The 7,000-nt window shown below is 30.9% G+C and overlaps 1 long non-coding RNA gene across 1 annotated transcript; it reads right to left on the reverse strand.

Annotated features, from left to right (window-relative positions):
- Nucleotides 1-235: 235 nt before the first annotated feature.
- LOC111284416 (uncharacterized) lies at nucleotides 236-5,756 on the reverse strand. Its single transcript, XR_016342981.1, has 2 exons — nucleotides 4,527-5,756; nucleotides 236-4,435 (listed from the first exon to the last, which is right to left on the reverse strand). It is a non-coding gene; the product is annotated as an uncharacterized LOC111284416 (long non-coding RNA).
- Between the last annotated feature and the right edge of the window lie 1,244 nt (nucleotides 5,757-7,000).

Raw genomic sequence — 7,000 nt, forward strand, 5'->3', positions numbered from 1 at the left:
TTACACAGATCTGATAGAGCAACTTTAATTATATGATGGATACATGCGTATCATGTCTTAATGCTGCAAGCCAACTAATCTAGCTCATATTTTAATCATTTCTCCTTTTGTTTGGTGTATGTAAGATGTTTTGAATAACATTAGTTTATGATTGATGGAACATGGATTATTGCTTTGCTCCTATGACATTAGTTTATGACTGTTAACTGACAGTTTAATCTGTATTATTGATCAGGTCAAAATGGAAGGATTTGTTTGTCCGATTTAATTTGTATATAGATTTTTATAGCTTTTTGGGTTTACGAAGGAAAGATGGATCAGAGATGATAAAAAGCTGGGATTGCCTTGTGTTTTGTGAATGTCTACTTGAATCTCGGTAACCTTAAGAGCTAGTACTGTAACTGCTGCAACATTTTGTCTTATTGCTTGTATTATTTGTTGTAATGCAGTAATAATAATAATAATCTTCTTAAGTCCTTTCAGGGCCCTTTCCATCTCTTTCTCTTTAAAGAACAACACTGACAAGGTGATACTAATTTACTAGTATATTTTCATCATTTGACAAATTTAAGTATATAGGAGGAGTATATGTCTTGCATTACTGTCTAGAATGTCAATAGATTAAAGTATTCTTAAATCTTATGAATTAATTTCCTTTACTCTCCCTTGGCATTATGTGCAAGTTCGATACATAGTGCTCTTGCACATGACATGCAAAAAGTTATACATTTTCTTGGACAATGCTGGTATGTATGTAAGTGTGTGTGTGTGTATGTCTATATATATATACTGTCTATATATATATTTCTTGCATGTTTTGCTGTTACATTTGTACTCAGGCAAGTTAGGCTGGTTTAATTTGTTGTCAAAAGTGAAACGGGTTAGTGAATTCTGCTGAGAAACTATTGACTAATTTTGTTAACACTTCCACATGTTTGTTTACTGATCGTCCCCTCATTTGAAAATTTGATGAGGGTGTGATAACACTTCTACAATTTGTTCACTATCCCTTCTGTTTTTTAGAAAAATAAATAAAAAAGATGATCAATGTAAAGATTATTCCAGCTCTTTAGTTCGCTCTTAATTATGTGAAAAAACTTATTAAAGTTCTATACTTGATCATGTTTTGCGCCAAGGAACAGGATTGGAGGCTTAGAGATACTGTCATGATATGGTTCACTTTGGGTTGTACAAGAATTTCCTTTCATCTTGATGGTCAACAAAGTTGCCATTTATCGTTGGTGGCGCACTTTAACATCAGATAAAAGGGCAGGCCCCTCCCTCATGCGGTTTCACTCGGTGTCCTATTTGGTCCATTGAATGGTTTGAACAAAGAGTTATAGCTCAAAAGCGACGTGACCGAACAATTTTCCCCAACACATGGGGGCGAAATTATTGCTTCCCTTTGCTTTGCCTTGCCATTTCCCTTTCAGTTTGTCCATGGCTGATGGCTCTCCCCCAAAGTTTCAAATTTTCAGCTCTAATATTTATCTCACTCGTTTTTCCCTTTCACAGGCTCCAGTTGTGTAGAATATAGATATCATTATTTATATTTTCATGTAATTCTCTCAACTTAAGTAAAAAATCCAGAGAGCTTGTATGAATTCAACAAGAACATGATCTTAGTGAAGCATCTGAGTGAGACTCCATCTTTATTCAAATGTGTTAATAAAAAATGGACGGTTCCTACTTCCCAAGTTCCTCCTCTCTCTCCCTCCCCCACAAAATCTCAGTTGTTGATTCAGTACATGCCATGTTTGCTCATATAGAATAGTTTGAAAGGGAGAAAAAATAATAAAGTTTAAAAGAATTTTCTATTGTTGCTTTTTTTAATACTAATAATCATGTTGGAAAAGGGTATAATTTGCCACCACTCTTTGCCACTTTAAACCAAAAAAAAAAAAAAAAAAGACCAAAAAGCTTCAACTTATATTTATAATAATGGGATATTCCACCCACAAATGCATACACACGCAGGGAGGTCAAAATTAGAAATAATTCTAACTCGTTTACTGATCCTATCTAAATTAGCTGTTTCATTTCTCCCATTTCAACAATTTGCATATGTAAATTGATCTGCAGTTACCGGCTTAGATTGATTTCATCTGAATATACATTCAAATTTGAAGGCAATTAGCATCATCTCCAGACAAGTTATTAAATTCTCTCTTACAAGTTGATCAGATGAGAGCCCCCTGCACTTCAAAAAAGTTATAAAATCTGTGTTTAATTATAAAAGCAACAATGTAAGTATGTAATTACAGCTTGAATTGGTATATTGCCGATGAATAAAAGTTTCTGAATTATTTTCATCTTTTCCCCATGCTTTTTCAATAATTGAATTCACTATGATAAAAAAAAAGCCTGCAATACATGAAATCTGGATAAAATACCAGGGGTCTAATATTAGCAAAATTATATTTACTACTGTTATATAGTGTAACATTATTATTAATAATTCTTTTCTACTGAGTGCAGATTACAGAACCTGCCATGACCCTTTGTCTGGCCTGTTAGATGCTTGTTTCTTTGGTGGACCTTCCTATCTATCTACCCGTAGCAATAGCATTCCATTGGCTAAACATTCAAAATGATGTATGTTCCAAGGCTTTCTTTGTATTAGGGAAAGATTCCCCATCACCTCTTATCTCTCTCTCTCTCTAATGGTCCCTTGTCCCATCTCCCATCTTGATTACACCTTAATTATAGCCTTTTTCTTTTGGGCTTGTGTATTAGGTGAGATTCTTCTCACCCTTTTTTAACTTCCCTGACTTCAATTATAGATCACTGCTTTTTTTTTTAAATCTGCTAGAGGCCTAAAGGATATATAAATATATAGCTCTAAAAAAATTCTAAAGCAAATTAATTTTTTTTATATATTTGTGATTATAATAGATTAACAATTGGTCAATGAAACTAAAAGTTCAGCACTATCAAGGGATTATATGACAGTTGGAACTATTGCATGGGATTGGTGTAACTGAAGTAAGCATATTTTATACATGTACCACTCATATTCTTGCAACTTGCTACAACATAATTGGATGAAATCTAGAAAATCCAAAAAGAAACAGAAGAGGAAAAAAAGGGAAAAGCCAAAAAAAAAAGTAGTTGGGAATAAGAGGTAGATAAACTTTATGTTATTGGCTGTTCTTCTGCTGTCCACCAATGCTGTTTCCTCTCGTATTCACCTTCTTCTGTCCTCGACTTGGTCTACCCTCATCCATATATACCCATAACTTGTCAAAAAAAAAAAAACCATACTATCTAGCCTAATTGCTCCGTTAATTCAACAATTTTTACTGGTGACTGATCTATCAAGTATATGAAATTTTTAATTCATTTTTAGAACTATCAATTAGGACAGTTATCGACCCGTCATAGCAAAAAAAAAAAAAAATCGCAATACAGCTGAATAATCAGAATGTATATTGTTTGCATCTTGAATAAGGCTGGTAGACAACAATTATAAAAACTCAGCCACCATTGCAAAGATCTTAGAAAATCCGAAACTTTATTAATATATTAGCAGGAAGAAAGGTTAAGGTAACAGCAAAGGAAACAGGATGTTATCTCAAAGCATGTCATGTGAGGGTTTTGGGTAGGAATCTGGGAAACATTGAAGGAAGTCAATTATTAATGATGAATGAGCTAGGGTTAGAGTGATCTTATAGGATATAGGGAATGAGAATAATGGAGGAGTAGCTTGGAAAGTTGAGATCATCAGTTTAGACAGGTTGGCTATACCTATATATACGTATGGCCTAACTATCCAAACTGCTCAATTATGATATGACAATGATAATAATAATAATAATAATAATACAACATTGGATTATTTCCACAAGATATCAACTGCCTCTGTTTGGGAAGGGGGGGGGGGAAGAAGAGAGATAGAGATCAAAATTTAATATTAATTAGAAAAAGGGAAGAAAAGAAAAACTGATTAGTTGGGGAGTGGAGTGGTGAAAAAATGATGTCACAAAAGGGGACAAAGGTTAACCTTTTTTCACAGAAATGTAGGAGAGATCATTGTATAGTAGTAAAGACTAGAGAGAGGGTAAAGAAAAACCAGAAAGGCCAACAGGGAGAGCTTTCATCATTGATGATAAAAAGGAAGTAAAGGTAGGGAATCTTCTCTGCAGCAAATGTAACTTCCCTTTTTCACCACATTTTGATTCAATAAAAATCAGAAATACTTAATGTTAAAAAAAAAAAGAAGATGATTTACATGAATTTTTCTTATAAACTAGCGTCACACAAATTCCGGCTACTCTCTCCATGTCCATGCATGGCAAAAAATCTGTTGCAGTCTATATGAGTAAAAAATAAAATCTCCAAATTCCATCACACTACTCAATAAAATAAAAAGATTGATAAAGGATATAAAACCCACCTTGTAATTCAGCATCAGAAACCTTTTCTCTGAGGAAGGCTGCAAGAATCATGTACCATAATTCAGAGAAAAAGAAAGGGAATTGCAATTAAAATAAAACTGGTGATAATTTTGAGAGCTTAAAGCTTACCATGCTCTGTATGCAGACAAAAGAGAAATAGACTTTTTTTGTTGCTGCAGAAATCTTGGTCTTCAATGTAGAAACGAGGAAAACAAGTCCTGAATTGCCATCATGTTCTCCCACAGCTTTCTTGAGCTCCCTTGGTGCACTATATATAGCTCTATATATTATGTTGCTTTTGCCTTTTTTTTTTTTTTTTTTTGAGATGGAGTAAGAACACAAAGAAAGTTCAAGAAAGCTGTGGAAAAGCATGACCAGGACTTTTTAAACAAAAAACCATCAACCATCCCACTGCAAATTGCTTGACTTCAGATCCCAAAAAAAAAACTCTCAAATTATCAAGGAAAACCTTTTACCTGCCCTAAAAACACAGAGTAGTGAAGGAAGAAAATAGACAGAAGAAGAAGAAGCCTGGCCATCCAAAGTTTGATGGACCACTCTACCAATATATAATTTGACTACCAAGCTTTATAGAGAAAGAAAAAGGAGGAAGAGAAGCCTGACGAGGACGGGATGAAAGGAAAGGGGGGTAGGGTTTATTTTCCCTAACAAAGCGGCATTTTACTCACAACAAAAAGAACGCCTTACTGGTGAGTGCGCAGTGGGGTACATAACACAGCCAGATTAGATTAGGTAGGTAAAGGAAAACAAAAATTAAACTAAAAAAACCAAATTTGAAAAAATTATGGAGAAAAAAAAGAATAATCACTAATAAACAAGAAGAAAAAGTAAAGGAAACCCAGAATTAAAGTAATAGAATTAAAAAGAAGGAAAAATCCACACACCCAAACCCATCCCCATCACATGCATCCATGTGATTTTGAATTTTTTTTTTAATAGTAGACTAAAGGTATGGGTTGTTTATGGTCCCCAATCTTTATGTTTCTTTTTTAACCCAACCCTGTATATAATATATTGGTGATCATCAATCATAATTTGTAAAATGTTTTTTTTTTTTTTTTGAGATTGTTCTAGAAAATAACTGACATAATTAATTATTAATTTTTGGTTGTGCAACTGTGGCAAGAAATATTTTATTTGAGGATGAAATTAAGGAAGAAAAAAGTTGAAAAAATAGAGTAAAAACAAATATGAGTTTTTTTTGTTTTTATCTTGTACCTTTTAACTTGGAGACATTTTTAAAAATTAGCTGCAACGATGTGACTCCCTTTGACAAACTTTGTTGTTGATGGGATGGCTGGCCCCTGGAAAATGATAAGCGTGAGTGAGCATTTTGAAAGGCATGAAAGAGAAAATTATTAGCAAAAAAATAGTAGTATTTTTTTTTTTTACATTAATATTGTAACAGGATTAAAAATTTTCATATATTTTATTTAATTTTTTTATGAATATTTGGTGAAAGATTAAAAGGTAAAAGAAATTTGAGATTTAATAAAATTGAGAATTAAGTTTAACTTTATTTTTTTGTAATACACTTAGAGATGTTTTCAAACTTTATTTGAATTTAATTTTTTAAAACAATCTTAAAATTATATTTTTTATATTAATTTGGTGTATTTAGAACTTTAACATTACAGCAATTAATGAATTTAAAGATATTTTTTTAAAAATTCAAAACTCTTACTTATTGATCCAAACTCCATTAATTTTAAGTTTTATTTCAAAAATATAAAATAAAAACTTCTTTCTTTTATTTGTGAAAGAAAAAAATTTTCTGATCTTAAAATAATAAATCAACATTAACAAACATATCAACATTTCTTTTATCAAGATAACAATTTTTTACGTTAGAAATAAAAGTAATAATCGAAGTATATGTCTAAATATATACATAAAATTTTAATAAAAAATATTTTATACGGTATTGATAAAGTATTTAAACTCCAACAAAAGTGTACGAAACAAACATACAAGACCCATGCAGCCAAGTTGTTTGTAAGCATGGACCGTATATATGACATGAAGTTCATGAATTAGATCGATAAATTTAACAATCTCAACACACACGTGACATAATTATATATAATTATATATATCCAATGTTTTAAAACTTACAACTTTTTGCTAAAAATTTAGAATTTAATTTAAATATGTGATATTTAGTATTAAATTTAGAGTTCAAATTTTAATATTTATAATTTTTTATTTTTAAAATTATGATTTTCAAAATAAATTTATTTTTTTATGAATTATTATTTAAATGTTATCAATGTAAATTTTTAATTTTATAAAAGAGATTAATAATTTGATACATATTTTATTTTTAATTCATTTTTAAATGTATCTAAAAGAATAAATATAAAAAATATATGTCTTCCTATTAACCCACATAAAATAAAAAAAATTTATTGACAGGATGAAATAATTTTTTATTTTAAACAGAAAAATATCATGTAATATAACATAATATATATAATTTTGGACAAAGATAATATAAGATATTAAGATCACATAATCATCCATGCCGTGATGTTAGTATATGTAATTGCATGTGGCGGTGGGAGTGGACCCTTTGGCGATGG

This window comes from Durio zibethinus, chromosome 6, assembly GCF_047325235.1.
Source record: "Durio zibethinus cultivar Kanyao isolate XHJ-2024 chromosome 6, ASM4732523v1, whole genome shotgun sequence".
NCBI classification, from domain to species: domain Eukaryota; kingdom Viridiplantae; phylum Streptophyta; class Magnoliopsida; order Malvales; family Malvaceae; genus Durio; species Durio zibethinus.